This window comes from Corvus kubaryi, unplaced genomic scaffold, assembly GCF_017639235.1.
Source record: "Corvus kubaryi isolate FWS band 111438036 unplaced genomic scaffold, C.kubaryi_AGA036_p1.0 76, whole genome shotgun sequence".
Lineage (NCBI taxonomy): Eukaryota > Metazoa > Chordata > Aves > Passeriformes > Corvidae > Corvus > Corvus kubaryi.
This window is the reverse complement of record NW_024582063.1, coordinates 10,426,062-10,441,425: the sequence shown is the minus strand read 5'-3', so window position 1 is coordinate 10,441,425 and position 15,364 is coordinate 10,426,062. Positions and strand designations below refer to the sequence as shown.

Below are 15,364 nucleotides of genomic sequence, written 5' to 3'. Positions count from 1 at the left end.
TTGCAAGGCTTGCAGGTGAAGGAAGCACTATGAAAGGCTTGTTTTGAGAGTAGGGATAAGCACAGCTCTGAAAAAGGCATCAGTTCCTTGCATATTGTGCTGATGCTGATCCTTCTCCTTTCCCATCTTCCAGTGCATTTCTCCTCCACCAGACTGGGCATTACCAAGTCACTCCTGTTCATGTCCTGTCCGTCAGACTGGCAATTCTCTGTGACTAGCAGCAGCACAATGGTGGGGAGAATGGCAGAAAGAATGGCAGGGAAACACGTCAGGATTCAGTTAAGTGGAGAGACAAGGAAGAAAATATTTTAAAGATTTTTTCCAGGCTGTTCATTTGCTTTAGCCAGATCCTTGAAAAAATCAGTTAGGATGCAGTTTTGTGCACTGTGCATTAGGATGACCCTGCTTGAGCAGGGAGGTTGGACCAGATGATCCACTGAGGTCCCCTCCAACCTTACCCATTCTGTGATTTTCTGGGGGACACTGAGTTCTTTTTATTCTTTAGTCAGTCACAGACAACACTTGTGCAACATGTATGTCTTCTTTTAGCCTTTAAGTCACAAATTCAATGGACCAAATACAACTCATCTTTGGAGTAGCCCCTGGGATGAATGTAGATCTGGCTTTATCAGAAGCAGTGTCAGAAGAGTAGATGAAAATTGTACAGTAAAATCCTTTTGTACCCTGCTTCACAGGTGAGTCTCATTTCACTCCGGGAACAGCAAAGACACAGGTTCCTAGTGTCCCTCACCTGAACATTGCTGATTTCATCACATGCTCAGTAAATGATAACTCCAGACAAGTTGACAAGTTCAGACAAGTTCCATTCAGATCTTTGGGAAGCACCAGGTTCCTGAGATACCTACCTTCCAAAGGAAGCACATGGCAAAACTCCCAGTGCTTGGAGGAAGGCAGAAATGCAAAAGGCAAAGTGCTAACTCCTGATTTTGGCACCCAGCTAGAACCAAATCTTTCTGCTGCTCCCACAGTATCTGTGCAGAACAATTGCCATAAAAAGCCATGCCTTTAGGGAAAACTCCCATTTTAGATCAGTAGACAAACAAAGAATGAATCCAGCAGCCACTCTGCTTGTTCCTGAGCTGCTGCACCACTGATTTGCATTGTTTCACCTCTCCTTCCAATGCTCCTCCTTCTGAAAGCAAATACAAGGGAAATCACAAAACCCATCTTCTTTGCAGGTATCTTATTGTCATTGACCAAGGACTTTACCATGCCAACTTCTGCTTCTCACTTTGTTCTCTGGTTTACAAGTTGCTAACTGGGGAAAGAGCTGGCTGCAGACAAAGTCATTTTTCTGGTAGACTGTGGTCTGCAATTGATATAAAAGTCAGATCAACCTTGATCTCAGTGATCCAACTGAGGGACCAGTATTTACCTTTAAAATTATAGTTCTATTCAGCAATACTGACCCAAGCAGCCTGCTCTTTGAACCTGAAGACAGAACAGACTATTTCTCAGAGACTGACCCTAGAGCTTGCTTGCAAAGGGCTGGATTTGCCAGTCTATGCTAAAATGCAGTGGGCAATAGTCTTCTGAGGCAGACCTGTCTATATCCATGACTCAAGTTAAGCTATTTTACCAGTTACAGGATAATCCTCAGCAGCAGCATCTGCTGACCTGCTGTGAATATGAACTTGCAAATTCCTTATTCCTGGGGTGAACATCAAACATCATCAGAAGGACTGGGCAACAGTTAGCAGCAGCTACTAACATTTTTTTCTTCTATTTTTGGGGGGAAAGAAGATGAATGAGTGAAATTTTACAATGAAAGAGAGGAAAAAAGCTTAATACAAAGACTGGCAAGGCAGAAGCAGGTCAAAGGAGACTAGGAAACTTACTGGGAGGTCAAGCCAACTGAAAAGCCTACGTTCTTCTCCAAATAAGGCAGGCATTCAGAGTTTGTGGGGAACATGGCCAAAGTCAAAGTGAGACATAGAAAACCCTACCACAAGACAGAAAAAAGAGACAGAAAGAAAAAATATCCATATCTCAGCAGAGCAGCACGGTTGGCTCAGAATCTACTGTTGGAGGCAAGGTCAGCAGACAGCCCTTATTCAGTGATGACTGCTGAATATGAGGAGACGTAAGCAAGGGGCAGCTAAAGAAGCAGAGATTATTAGAGTGACAGCAAACCCTGCCATCTGGGAAGGGTACTGGACAAAGCACATATCTCCCTGCCTTCCCAAGGATACTAAAAACTAGAAGCAATTCTGAGAGGGGAAGAGACCAGTAAGTCTATCTGGATTCTCAACCTCATTCCAAATCCAGCTGGTTCAGGTAATGATGCAGCACAAACAGATTTGTGTGAAGTACAACTTGGCTTTTCCAGATCTGTCTTCTACTGACATTCATGGAGAATACATTGCTGTGTGCTGGCTGCAGGTGGACTGTCGGAATCCCACATGAATTCAGGATCCCTGACCCTCAGTTAACACAGCTGGCCACCACAGTTCCACCAAATCTATGCAATATGAAAGCTCCTTATCTTTTTACCCCCTTGTTTTCACCCTCCCCCACTCCAACATCCAGGTGGAACATACACTGTAAGGCTGCCCCTCAAGTCAGCAGTACTCCCTGGCCCACATCTTGCACATCAGGGGAAATTCATTTCAATGCAGCCAAATTCAAGGACAGACTACAAACCCCAGGTGCCCTGAATAACTTCAGAGGACAAACACAGCCTTGAATTCCCTGATAACCCCAATCTGCAGGACCTTTGCCTGCCACACCACTGGTCTTTGCAGAATAAAGACCATGAATTCTTACTGCCAAGGACAAGGATGTGGATACTCAATACACGAATCAGCAACTCCCATCTCTGCTCTTTTGTGTCTTCTCACTGGATATCTCAGTAGGACTTTTCCAAACTACTAAGACAAGTTTCCAAAACATTTTCAATATATTATATTCTAACAACTGGGTTGAGGGTGTGTGTTTAGACTTTCCTCTTTTATTTAGAAAAAAAAACCAACTTTATTCTGATTTCTGGGTGGCAAAAGAGAAAAGACTTAAATTTAAAATGCTTTGGAGATCCTATGGGAAAACTCTTTGTATTTGTGGGTGGTCCTGCAGTTTTGTCAGTTGTCTGACATTTTAATTTCCTGTTCCTCTCTTATGGTGAGATTCTGATTTCCGCTCTCTCTTTCTCCTTTCTCCATTACAGAAACCTAACAAGCATCTCCGGTTCTACCATCTGTTTCCTATTCACTTTTATAAATATTGAAACAAATAATTGATTTGGTGAACAGGCATGATGTAGCCTGGCTCATCCTCAGTCAATATATAACTTCTACCAGTCCTTTCCAGTCTTTCAATCTCTTATAGATATTAGGTCCTAGACTATTCGTGGTCTAACTCCTCAATGAAACTGGTCCAGCTTTAAATGCTCGAATGTTTTTACATCAGAAACAGCCATTCTGGGTACTGTGTGTCCCCACAAAATGCTGTGTCAACGAAGACCACTTGCAAACTAGTCTTTAATAAACTTTCTGTATTTAGACAACATAAAATATGAAAGAACTCACCACTGAGTCTGATAAAACAGCTATGCTGAGCAATACATACTCTGTCCTCAGTGACTAAGTACACATAATCCTCTGCTAGCAGGAGTATGATGTTACTGGGAGGAGAAAGGTTGGATCTACCTTTAAAGCAACCCCAAGCTGTTCAAACAGGTATTACCCAATGCCTGTCAATTCCTGTTCCATATGCCAATGAAGTTCCCTATGTACTGGGAATCGCAGCCCAGGAGAGTCCTCCTGAATGTCCAGTTACCATTTCCACAAGGCAGAGACTGTCCTTCTGTGGTTGGCTATGGCTTGTGTCATTGTGATGCTAAACTGTGGCAGAGCTCTTCAGTGTCCATGCATCACATACAAGTCCTAACACAGCACCCAGGAGTACTCCTATTTCTGCAGGAGCATACATGTCCTCAATGCCAAGGACCATTTTTATAGATTTCATTTTTTTTTACTCGTCTGAAATGCTAAATCCTGCTTCTCAATCTATCAGAAAAGGTTTTCTGTGAAGGATCATGCTAACCCTTGCTAGTCAGAGATACTACACATTAAAAGTCTCTGCTGTGTTGGAAAGTACCAAAATCCCTTGGGGATGATTCACTAAATCCTCCATGTCCAAACTTGAGGAGAAATTACAGCAGCCTCAGGAGAGCTCAGCGTGGATGTGAACTCCCCTCAGGATGATGGCAGGGAGCAAGGTGTGTTGAAAGAGGATGAAGAGGCAGCTCAAGGCCCAGCTGTCCTTTTGACAGTTAGTCCATCCAGACTGGCACCAAACCTCAGTCCCCTGGACCAGGGTTGTGTCACCTTGTTCCCAGGTGCCAGCAAGCATTGTGTCCCTTCTCCCCTTCTGCAAATAGCCACGTGGACAAGCCAGACTAAGTCAGGCACTCACCTTTATCTCGGTGGCAACCACAGAGCCCAGCAAACCTTGCCCAGACCAACTTTTCTCTCCTCAGACTTGTGACCATGACTCTGAATTCACCTTCTGGATGTTTTCTCAAATGAACATGCCTGTAACTTTTTCTTGGGGCTTAAAAAACACTTTCCAACCCATTTTTCCATTCCACCACACATTGCTCTGGAGATGTCTCTCAGGAATATATATGGTGAGGTTACACATTCCTAGTCCTCACCGGGAATGGGATTGCATAAGAACATTCCAGTTATTTTAGGTTATGGAAAAACTAATCAAGTATTTCGCTCACCACTAAAATGTCATCATTTTATGCATTTCACAAAGAATTCTCTCATTATGTTAGATAGGCCTGGAGAGACTCCAGTCTCTGTGGGTTGCACGCATTCCCCCATTCTGTTTTTTAAGAAAGCCAAGTCACTTGGTGCCCTACTACTGACCCAAAACTTGATGGCAACACACCTGATTTCTCTTACAAACTGATTTGGCCTTTTCTGAATACATTCCCCACACAGCTGTGTGCACAGCATTTTCCCCACATGCTTTGTTAAAAATAATAATTGCACATGAAGAAAAAGAAAGCCCATAATAACAACATCAGCAACCACTTAAGAAATATTAATGAATGCTGCCAACAGCACAGCCATTCACTGACACTGAACAAAGAAGACAGCAAGTCTATAAGGCCATTAATATCCCAATTTTTAATTTAACTGAATTTTTTAATTATTATTTTGGCACAATGCTGCAATAATACAGCGGCATTATACAAACATTTTAGCATCAGCAAGAAAGCTCAGCCTTCAAGAAAAAGAGTGTGTTAGCAACACAGGCTTCGTGAATGCAAGTAATTCTCACTGTAGGAGAGAGGCAAAGTGTTTCCTTACCTCTTATTCTCTTCCATATCACCATAGAACCTACAAGTTCAGAGAGTGACTGAACTTGTGACTGGGCACTGTACAAGCCCATGAAAGGACAGTTCTAAACCTATACATCTTAGAAGTACAACTTCCAGGCTTCAACAGCTGCTTGAAATCCAGTGGCATGGCAGAGATAAAAGCTGAGTAAGAAATGTCTGCATTGAGACACACAATTGTTGTGCACTCTATGTTGCTTTAATGTGAACTCCTACTTTACTGGATTTTATGTAGCAAAATGCATCTCCTAATAATTTGCTGCCAAACTTTTCATATTCAACAGGATCTTTATAAAATATCTTTCTGAAAAATCAGGGAAGTTGAAGAGAAAATCTATTCCAGGAACAAGTATAACACATGTTCTACATTATCTGAAGGGCCAAGGTAAGAATTGACCCTGATTACATCTTAGTAAAAAATGTCATAGATTTCTTTTGAAATGTCACAGATTTATTTTGAAAGGCATGCATATTGTTGGGACAACACGTGTTTAGGAGGCCCTAATGTTCCCCTTCAGGATGGGTAACAGTAAGTAGTACTTTTTTGTGCAGGCACTGGTGCTTTGCTCTAGTGAACCTCTGACGACCAGAGAAAGTACCAGATACTACATCCAATCCGACAGACTCCACTCACATGAGCAAATCTCACTGCACTGGCAGGTCACACTCCTGTGCATAACTCCCAGAAGAAAAGGTGCATAACTGAGAGCAGTTATTGAGCCCCTCTAGAGTTGCCTTTGGTGGGGAGGAGAGAAGGGAAGAAATTGTGAATTATTCACGTTTTTCAGTTTACCCCTAATCCCTTAATTCTGTCATTCTAAGGGTAGAGACTTCTGCTTAATGGCAGTGCCAGAAATAACAAGCTAGAATTGCATGTTTATGAAATGGGGTCTTAGTTACTTATTAGGATCAACTGAGCTTGAATTAATGTTGGCTCACATTCAAGAGCACTGAGTGGACTGAATAAGCATCACAGTTTTAAAACTCATTAATGGTTGTTTGTTGTATATATTTAACACACTAGAAACATCAAGCACATTAGACTATGGTTTTCTTATAAACATACAGAGGCAGAAAAATATGGCTAATATAGGACTACATTCTTTGGACCTATAGCTCTACTTACAGCAGTGGTTGATAGATGAAGGTAATCCTGAATTTAATGGGATACCTTGTGCTCCCAAATTTAAGTTGGGCTGGGTTGGATAGACACATCACCCTGTTATCAACTGTGCTTTTATCTCAGAAGTGCATATTTTACAGGTGATAAGGCAAAACAGGGAAAAAGTAGAGTGTATGTAGAAATGCTGGTGTAATGCAAGTGGAAAAGAATCCAGGCCAGGTAAAGAGAGTAGCTGACACTGTAGGTAGCATGGAACTTTGAAAAACTACTGCTGAAGGCTACTGGATATGGAAAAATAACTCCACATTTTGAACTGATGCAAATGCAAGATGCTTGCTCCAGGTGACCTGTATGTGATATGAAACATGGGGTGGACAACCATTCACACAGTTTTAATGTACTTTGCACATGAATTCTTAAAGTATTTAGGTTTTGAGGTTGTTTTTTTGTTTGGTTGGTTTTATAGCTGTGTAAGGGTCCAAAATGCTTAAGTTTGCATGAGACAACAGCTGCATTTCTGAAGATTTAACCATACAATGGATATTCACATAGGGGCCGACGTATCAGGTATCAATGAGCACAAGAAATCAAATTCGACTCCACTAATTTTCTGCTTCAAATCAGGAGCAAGCTTTGGAAGCAAATGCCCCCATCATCCCGCTTAAGCACCCTTGGGTTTGCACTTCAAACAGCCTCAGGGCTCAAAAACTGGGGTATGAAACTAAACCAGAAGAACCACTTCTGCACTGGGACAAGTTGTGGGGATGAGCCTACAGGCCCAGATTAGAAACACTTCAAGACAGGGCACCTGAAATGTGCTTCATGCAAATATCGGCTCCTCAGCACCAACTGCTCTGCTCACACAAGCAGAAGGTGGGAGCAGAGGGAGGGAACACAAAGTGCAACCTCTCAAGTTAATCCTCTAATATAAAGCCAGTCCCAAAATCTGTGTCCTTGGCACATGAACCAAGCCCCTCCTGAGCTCATTTCATCCCTATTTAAGGACAGTAGATTACCAAATCAGACCCCAAAAAAATCAATTTCAAATTATGGTCCCGAGACAAAACATGCTTCTGAAAATAAAACCTAAACAAACTCACAGATTTGACTGAACACAATGGCACTAGCAACAACGCATGGCAATAATAATAAAATAAACAGTACAGGATATGATTTTTCATCAAAATGTTGGAAACATTGACAAAAATGGCTAATCTTGTCTGAGCACAAAGTTTTTCTAACTTTTTTTTTCAGCTTTCTTTTGTGTTTTTTTTTTTTTTTATTTGGTCAGGTTTTTCATTGGGGAGGTTTTTGTGTTTGGTTTTGGTTTTTTGGTTTGTTTTGGGGTGGGTTTTTGGGTTTTTTTGAGACAAAGAAGTCCCATTCTTTCATCCCCAAAGTAAAGGTAAGTGAGGACAGACTTACCTCAATGTGAGACACAGGAAGAATTAATATAGTCCATATACAACACAGCCCTGTCATTCATACTCTTGACTATTTTCTACCAGAAGCAGAGGAAATTCTGCCTATTGTAGGCTGCATGGCCAGAAGCTTCCAGGAAAGCTGTGTCATCTTCCTCCTCTTCTGGAAAGAAGGGAAGCCTGCTACCAAAGATGGTTTCATTAGCAAAGGCTTTCAGCCAGCATTAGCGAAAGTAATGGCTCAAGTACTGCAATGAGTTTTTAAGCTAGTTCTTGGATAGGTCAAAACATCACCTAGGTCAAAACCCATCAAAGATATTTGAAAGTAATCTGCAATTCTGAGCTCCTGCTTTGAATCATCCAGCAGGCTTGAGCTCGAGACCTCAGTATTTTTGAAAACACCTGCTCAATGTATCCCAAGGTTTCAGGCGTGCACCAGTTGTTCACAAAAGCACACATAGAAAAGGAGAATAAAAACCTAGTTTAAAACATCAACTAGATTTACTCCTATACTGTAGAAAACACCAACAGGCAATGAAAATCAGGAGGCTGTGGTACCTTCCCAAACACAAGTAGTCGTATTATGTTTTGAAGGATGTGCTGTCCCATTTTTCAGCTCAAAGAATTTTTTTTCTTCAAAGAATATCTTCTGAAGAAAACAAAAGTTTTTTGTTCTCCCTGCTATTCTTCTGCCTGCTTCAGAACTATCACCTGAAGAGAGCAGCTGCAGAACTAAGGCATTGAGAAGGATGGGAAAATGGGAAAAGCATGTGTCAAATTATAAATATGAAAGAATATAGTAGCTTTTAAACTAAAGCAGGTTTAGCAGAGCAAGGAAAATAAAGGTTGCTGAAAAATCTGAAAAAGGTAATTTGGGTTGTTTTATGCAGCCAAAAAACCCGAAACCAGCATCATTCAGATTTCTCATCAATTGAAAGACATGATGACAACAAAACGTAAGTGCATGCCGAAGATTACACAGAACAATAAAAAAAGGCAAACATCACCATCCTGAAAATGATTTAGAGACCTAAGGCTTTTTGGAATCAGAGTGGATGACTTATCCACTCTGCAACATCTGAGTAAAGAAGCAGATTTCTTGTGGTTAAAGAGTTTCAGAAAGGATTCGTCTGACCCAGCATCATTTTGCAATCCCCCATAACATTGATTTCTTCATAAACTCATTTTGATTCCCTCATGGTTCTGGCAGTAATAAATCATGGCAGTTTCAAAGAAGGTCATGTACACATTTTCATATTTCTTACATGACCCTGTTGCACAAAACAAATGATCTGGGGTAATTTGCTTGAGGGTTGTAAAGTCATCAGTTCACTTTGGATTGACTCTAATATGTCTCCATGGAATACTCTCATCCTTTTCTCCTTCAGAAGGACTCTGTACGCTCATTTGTTCCTTAACTACTTTCAGTAAGACCCAAAACTCATCCAAAATTTAACAGACCACAAAACTTTCTCTTACAGGCAAGCATTGTGCATGAGATCACAGGATCCACCTCACTGCTGACTCTTTAAGTGGGATCTCTAACCCTCTTTTAGGTACCTCAGCTACCTCAGTAGCTTGTGAGGAGGTAAAAGCACCTAGGAGTAAGACACAAATGCCTAGTACCTGCACCTCGTTGGAATCCTCTGATCTCCAGTATTACCCCTTGGGAGCTTTCATCCTGCTGCTTCAGCATGCCACAGCCCAGCAAATCCAGCCCTCAGGTGATCAAAAAGGCTGCTCAGGCTCTTATTATTTTATAAGAGCAGCACAGTGCAGAGCACAGGGAAACACAGTATGCAGGGAACCCCACAATCACAAAGTGACCAGGTTATGCTCAGCTGGGCTCATGTTGGACAAGAGTTAAGACTTTCAGCTGTATCAGACCTGGCTCCATGCTAAGTCAGTCCAATACTTTTGCTCCCCTTGTGCCCTAGGGAATCTCTGTTATTCTGGTTTTCTCATCGACCATGGCACATGAGTGCTTTGTCAGGGAGAGCTGTGTGTGGTACTGCACACACAGAAATAATGTCTGGTGTCTTAAGGCTGCTACACAAGATCACTCCAGCAAAGAGCCTGAACGTGAGCATTCTGTCCCTGAAGTATTTTCATTCCTTTTTGAGTTTAGTTTTACCTTTTCATCTCCAGGTTCTGTAATTGCTAATCAGAGGATATTACTCTGTATCTTGCCATTTACTAATAATTTTGTACAATTATTAGTACAAAGTTATTAATATAGTACTAATATTATTAGTAGTACAATAATAATATTATAATATTATTGTAATTAATCTTACAATTATTATTGCTTTCATTTTCAATTATGGTTGCATTTACTGATCTTATTTATAAAGTATTAACTTCTGCATAATATAAAATACAAACCTAATTGCTGCATTTCAGGAGCTTTTTTTTTTTGAATTATCATAGAAACACATCTGCTTACATTTCTATTACATTTTTAGACAAGAAAATCACACTCAATACCATAAATGAGCACCAGTACATAGGATAGGTATTATTTTAAAACAGAGGCTTGGATTTCATACTTTAAGTGCCCCTTTTTTGCCAGACCAAAATACTTTACATGCTACTAACTTGAGCTACAATTTTTATTGTGGTTGAAATTCTGACCCTTCCTTGCAGCAAAACTGTCACAGTCCATGCTATAAACCCCAGAGCTAACAAGAGATTAGGGGCCAAGCGGATTGCTCCAGACCCCATTTTCATGCTCCAGAGAAGAGTTATTGTACTATTTCTGCTACTGCTGTCTTCTCACTTCACACATGGCCGAGAACCCTCCCTGCTCCCACTCTCTCACACCTCCAGCCAGTCAACAACTTGTAATAAAAGCTGATGCCAAAACTTAGAATCATAACCATATATTGAAACACTCCTCTGAAGTGCTTACATCCCCAGCCCCACATGGACCCAGCAAAGGATCTCAGAGAGAGAGAGAGAGAGAGAGTGCAGCGGAGAGAGATGAGAGCATCTAGCTGAGAAGCACGTGGATTCATGCTAGCAGCAGCCCAGCAAGCTGCTGGAACTGATTTAACACTAAAGCTGTTAAGCAATGACTGACTTCTTCCAATTATTGGTTTTGCAAACAATAATCAGGTTAAAATTAGTAATTGGAATATAAAACTTTGCTTGAAGGAAAGGGAGTGCTCCCTGTGGGAGCAGGGGAAGAGGGAACACTCAGAAAGGGGAGACATGAGAAAGCATCCTAGAGGTGGGAAATGTGTTTTGCATCAGGGCAGAGCTGCAGGACACCCTACAGCACACTTTCAGCTCCCTCTCTCACCTCAGGGACTGCCAAATGCCACTGTGGCGACAGCAGGGATGAGCTGGATGCCAGAGTATGAGGCCTGGGGACATGTGTACTTTAGAGAGGGAGAGAAAGAGACACACAGAGATGGAAATTTAAAGGCAGACATTAAAGTCTCAAACATATACTCCTGTTTTGCATGACTTTTCCTACTCTATTCTCAGTTTGCAGTTACAGACCAAAATTAACAACCTAGTCTACCATCTGCACATTTATTTTTTATGTTTAACCACTGCACAGCAAGCAGCCCAGTCTGTTTTAAGTATAGCATCATTGAGAGCTGATGGATCAAGAAACAGAGGCACAAAGGTACAGGATAACATTTTCAAAAGCAAGGGGGTCAGGTCCTGACTGGGGTGACCATCTAGTTTATCACAAACCAGACACATTTTTTCAGAGCTTTGGTTTTGGTGACTGTAGCCAAATACAAGGGAGAAAACTGGAGCCTGAGCACAAATTTCTGGCTCCTATCCTTTTCTTAGACCACCATGCTGGATTACCACCACTGCTAACAGCACTTCCACTGAGAATTGGCAGCTTGGCCCCTTGACAAAATGTGGAGATATGCTGATGGGCTTTGAGCTGAAAACACTGAAGTATTCACTCCGTTTAATAAAGAAAAGCATCTAAATCTTTTAAGTTGAAAGTTCTACTGGGAAATAAGCAATAGGCATTGCTGTGTTCCAAATGTCAAGACTTCCATCCTTCTCCTATAAATCGTAGTCAGGGCTCAAGCACAAGGGGGGAAATTCCCAGCACAATCCTGCACGCTGCACACACCACAGTTCTGGAAAAGGACAGCACTGAGCAACTGCATTATCCATACAGTTTTCCAGCCTTTTCACATGCCCAAAGAGAAGAAAGCCCACCCCAGGAAAGGAAGTGATTTTCCTTAGCGTAGTAAAAATTAAGGTACAAATTATGGGGAATACTTGTACAAGAAGAATTCAGCTTCCTACACACTTGGCAGCATCACTGACTAAGAAACAATAATAGTAGCTGTTCAGCTGTTCACTCCTCCTAATAACTTTGGGTTTCTTTCAGTCTGCATAATTCTGTATCATTTTGAAGCGTATTAGAGAAGGAAGTGAGGACCACTGACTATAAAACACAAAGGTCAAGACACAACCCCTGCCCTGGGAAGTCCTTCCACTGCAGATTAACAGCGTTTTGACAGTTTAACAGTTAAAGCATTACTCTAACATTGCTCTGATTTTACACATCTTCTCAGCATCCACTACAGAGCACTGCATCCTGGACCAGAATGGAGGGCATTGGCATTTTTCTCAGCCATTCTTGAATTTTTGCCCCACATATATTTTTGCTTTTAATCGTATTTTCTTCCTTTTTCTGCAAGTAAAAAATTTTAAGCCAGCAAGAAACAAGAATTTCACAGCCATGAAATGAGCTGTGGAAATGAGGGTCTAAAATCCACATTTATGTAATGAATGAGCCCTAATCAGAGGAAGTTCTAGTAAGATTTCCTAATGCGCTGAAAGACAAGATAGACAGCACTGGGACTGCCAGGCTGACCTATACTGATCTCAGACAAGAGACTTCCACATCAGGCTTCTTGCCCACAGTGTCACCACTTCCTGCTCTTCTTTGTTCCACAATATAGGATACTTCATTAGATTTGCAACCTCAAGCTCATTTCCATGGCAACTCATGGCAGAACAAAACACAAGACATTAATCACCATACTCAGATTTCATCAGGAGAGAAGCAACTGGGCTGTGAGCTGACAGGATTGTACAACTCACAAATAAATAAGTGCAACAAGGGAAATCAAGCATCACAGCATGCTACAGTGCCCTGGGGATAAAGGGGATCCAAAGCATACTGCACAGATCCCCATTCAGATCAGGATCTTAGCTGCCCCACTGGTTGGCATTATTAAGAGTCGGTGCTTCAACCTGTGGCATTGGGACTCAGGGAAGAATCTCTCCACAGAGAGTATCAGACCTGAGCCACAATGATGTCCAGGGTCAATTCACCCAGAGTTCAACCAACCTGATTATTTCTCCTAATTGCACCTCTACTGGAAATGTTTCCTTATCTGAAGCCCCAGCTGAAAGATCTCTTTTGAGGGCATGTGAAAGAGACTGCTTATTCTTATGCTTCACTCCTTTGAATGTTTTCATTTCCACTGATAATACCATTTTATTGCCTAGCTTTTCACTTTCTCTGAGAGGAATCTGCATCAGCACTAGAACCTCACTGATGATGGTGGCCTGCTTTCAGTTGAACTTCTCTTTAAAACATTTTCAGAGTAAAAGACATTGCAAGACTCACATCTAAGTATTTTTTGCAAGGATTCAAGTTTGTAAAATTGCTTCCAATATTCTGGTTTCAAAAAAAAGCCATAACCATTTTTTGGATGACGAAATAAATATCAATATTAAGACAGAAGCAGAGGAACACTGCATATTTAGATAAACCAAAAAAGTTTCAGACAATGAACATTTGAATCAATTTTATACCTACATCTCAAGCTAAGGCTGAGAGTTCAGTCTGTGGGAAAAGCCCCAGAGCAATCTTTGATCATAAAAAATTCACTGTGGTTTAGCATTCAAGTAAATATAATTCCCCTGGTTCAGATCTCCTTGGACCTTGTGTATAGAAGCTCATTTTCTTTGATCTGCTCTATAAACACAGTTGCACACATGGGGTTAAATACAGCTAGGAGGTATTCCTGCATCCTGCTGGCATGGCATTTCTAAGCCATTCCCTACAGAGGATTTGTTCATTAATACATTTCTCTCACTTAGTGTTCCACTGCATTGGCTTCAATAGGAGACAAAACCCAAAATTTTTCTGATAGGGTGTTCCTAGAAGCTGAATGAGGTTTAGACCGTGGTTTTTTTCAAGCATACTCTCCAGGAGGTGATATTTTAGGAAGATGGAGTACAGTGTGAAGTAAGGTGTGCAATGTAAGTATGCCAGGCTGGAAGACTCCATTCACAAGGACTGATGAAAATCAGTCCTTAAGTACAGCTTTCAGAGCTTTGTATCTGTGAACTTCATGCCTGCATGGATCCATACTCAGAGAAAAACAGAAAGCTAGCCAAATTTCAAAAATCTGGAAATCCCATAAAATTACTGAATCCCACATAGTTTCTCTTCAAAAGGATAAAGTAACTGCAGTTTGAGATTCCTGTCAAAAATCTGTGGACAAGTCTAGTCTGAACTTAGCAAGAGACACTTCCTGTGCCTGAAGGACCCAACAGCAGTCCTTAAAGTTTTGAAAATGTCTCAACATGCAGCTACTCCATGGAGAGAAGCTGATGAGAGTAGCATAGTCCTGCAGTCCTGCGGAACACCACGTCCTGTGGAAAACCCGGGAGCTCAAACACAGCACTGATGGTTTCCAAATTCCCCTGAAAAATAAAATGAGCTCCTCTGAATTTCCCCTACACTGACAGGCAGCTCCAAAGTCATAAATGATTTCTGATGTGACAAGAAAGTCACAGTGATTTCACAAACATTAGAAGCATGACTTGGGAAGGCATTTGGGAAGCAAGCTTTAGCATAAACCACGCTGCCTCTCCAGACTTCCGACCAGAGCACTTGTCTGCCAGTTCCCCCAATGAAATCTAGTTATGCACTTTTCTAGCAATTCATTTTCTTGCACCTGGAAGGACACTGTGGTACTATATACACTCTGTTTTCACCACACCTGTGTGTTAATGTGTGTAAGAGCACAGTTATTCCTGATACAGTCTCACAAGGACAGAAGACATGAGAGCTAGACCAGTGTGCACTTCTGGGTCTTTTCACACATTGGACGTGAAATACAAGAGTACAAATGTGATCCAGTGATATTCATTAAGTATGATGGGATGTGTGTGGATAATTTGACAAAGTAGAGGGAAATCCTGATGCCATTCCTCATTCTGCTGTGGCTTTCCTACATTAACTTCTACTAGAAAAATCCTGCAGCAAGAAAAATCATCTAGGGCCTTGCCTTTGACATCAAGAAAGGTATGATGTTATCTTTGGTATTATAGAAAATTCTTTTCTGTAGAATAGAGACTATAAACTGCTCCACTGTGTTCCAGAGGTCTCCATAGATAAACATCAAGAACACAGATGCTGTGATTATACAGTCAGACAAGGAA

At 41.3% G+C, this 15,364-nt stretch overlaps 1 long non-coding RNA gene across 1 annotated transcript in view; it reads right to left on the bottom strand.

Annotated features, from left to right (window-relative positions):
• LOC121675913 overlaps positions 1 to 15,364 on the bottom strand; it is a 71,737-nt gene that overhangs the window by 16,791 nt on the left and 39,582 nt on the right. The window contains exon 8 of the long non-coding RNA XR_006020277.1: positions 7,920 to 8,095. This is a non-coding gene — a long non-coding RNA (uncharacterized LOC121675913). The remainder of the gene's footprint in view (positions 1 to 7,919; positions 8,096 to 15,364) is intronic.